Raw genomic sequence first — 2,500 nt, forward strand, 5'->3', positions numbered from 1 at the left:
AAACGTCCCCGGTGAAAGAGACGCGGGCGTCGCCGAACGGAGTTCGAGGCGACACGATATATCGGTCCTACGGATGAAACGCATACGCCGATGGTTCGCGCGTAAGGTCTCCCTCAAAGTTACGAAAAAATGCACGCGCGCGTCCAGGTGCGAAGAGAAAAAAAAAAATCCCTTCAAAAATTCGTTAGGACTCCTCCGCGTACCAGCAGCCTCGAGGCGGTCTTTTACCTCCCGGCAACGCGAAGCGAGCATAAACTGTTCGAGCTCGCAACGGCGGGATTACAGACTCTCGACAACGAGGACAACGGGCAACGGCGGAATCGTCCCCTCTGGAACGAACGTGCGCGTCGAACTGAGAAGAAAAAAGACCAAACACCCAGCGGCGTATTGCTTTCGAGATCGACAAGACGCTCTCTCGTTCGGGTGAACATAACAATGTTATCATCGATGGGACACACTCGTCGTCTTCGCGCACAGTCTCGAGGCGGTCTATAAGAGTTTTCCCCGGCAACACGAAGCGAGTATAAAATTATTCGATCTCGCAACGGCGGGTTTTTCTCAGACTCTCGACAACGAGGCTTGGGCGCGAGCGACGGAATCGTCCCCTCCGAACGAACGAACGACGACGACGGTCTCTTCAAAATTCCAATACCACCCAGTCGTGTCGATTCCAACAAGGCTCAGGTAAACGAAAAAAAAATTCGTACATTCGTTAGGACGCTCCACACCGTTCGCCCAACCACACAGCCTCGAGCGGTCTATATTTTTCCCGACAACGCGAAGCGAGCAAGTAAAGTTCGATCTCGCAACGGCGGGTTTCAAGACTCTCGACAACGAGGTTATGGGTGTGGACGGCACGGAACGGAACGGGTCCCCTCTGAGCTGAACGGCACAATTCTGGGAGTGGGAAAACGGCAAAGTGCCAGCGGCGTATTGCTTTCTGAAAAAATGGCAAATAAAAAAGCGGACCCGACGAGTTCTCGATTACGAGAACTCGAGGGGTCCGCTAATGTACCGTAAACACCGATCGGGTAAATGTAAAAAAAAATTCGTTAGAACGTTCGCCGGTTGTACAAGCCTCGAGAAGCGGTCTATACGTTCACCCGACGACACGAAGCGAGCATAAAATGATTCGAAAGCTCGCAACGACCGCTGGGCGCGTCTTAGACTCTCGACAACCGAGGCTATTACCGACGAATCGTCCCCTCCGAAAGGAACGGTACGATCGACCATCTTCAACAGGTTACGCGCGACGACACCACGCACGCTCCATGCACGAATTCGAAGTCGACGACACGCGCGCGTTCGGGTAAAGATTCGTTGGGACTCGCCGGTTGCAAGCCTCGAGAAGCGGTCTATATTTACCCGGACGACACGAAGCGAGCGTAAATGATTCGTAAGAGCTCGCAACGGACGCTGGGTGTTTCAGACTCTTCGACAACGAGGCTGTGCAGCGACGAATCGTCCCCTCCGAACGGAACGGTACGATACGATCGACTTGAACAGGTTACGGCGCGACCACACGCTCTCACGATAATTCGTGAAGTCGATACGAAGCGGGCCGTTCGGGTGAAAATTCGTTGGGACTCGCCGTACAACAGCCTCGAGCGGTCTATGTTTAACCCCGACGACGCGAAGCGAGCGTAAATGATTCGTAAGTGCTCGGCAACGGACGTTGGGTGTTTCAGACTCTCGACAACGAGGCTGCTCCGACGAATCGTCCCCTCCGAACGGAACGGTACGATCGACTGATATGAGAGCGGTGACGACGACACGAATCCTGAGAGAATTCGAGGTCGACGACTGTACGTTTTCCCGTTCGGGTAAAAATTCGTTGGGACTCGCCGTACAACATCCTCGAGCGGTCTATGTTTCAACCCCGACGACGCGAAGCGAGCGTAAATGATTCGTAAGTGCTCGGCAACGGACGCCTGGGTGTTTCAGACTCTCGACAACGAGGCTTGCGCGACGGTATCGTCCCCTCCGAACGGAACGGTACAAATACGATCGACAGATAGGAGAGAGCGGTGCGACACGCGATCCTGCGAAAAATTCGAGGGTCGTGTCGACGGTACGTTCTCTTCGTTCGGGTAAAAATTCGTTGGGACTCGTCGTATCGGAGCCTCGAGCGGTCTATACTTGGTTCCCGGCAACGCGAAGCGAGCACTTAAAATTCGATCTCGCAACGGCGGGTTTCAGACTCTCGACAACGAGGCTCCTGCGACGGAAACGTCCCCTCCGAACGAACGACACACGGTCGACCGAAAGAGTACGGGACTCTTTCGAATTGCCATATTACCATCCAGTCGAGTCGGCTCCGTAGCTCAGGTAAACGAAAAAAAAAAAATTCGTAAGTTCGTTAGGAATCTCGTACGGCAGGACAGCCTCGAGCGGTCTATACATTTACCCGACAACACGAAGCGAGCATGTGAAATTCGATCTCGCAACGGCGGGTTTCAGACTCTCGACAACGAGGCTGCTGCGACGAATGTTATTCCTC

The sequence above is a fragment of the Xylocopa sonorina genome, unplaced genomic scaffold (assembly GCF_050948175.1).
Source record: "Xylocopa sonorina isolate GNS202 unplaced genomic scaffold, iyXylSono1_principal scaffold0079, whole genome shotgun sequence".
NCBI lineage: Eukaryota > Metazoa > Arthropoda > Insecta > Hymenoptera > Apidae > Xylocopa > Xylocopa sonorina.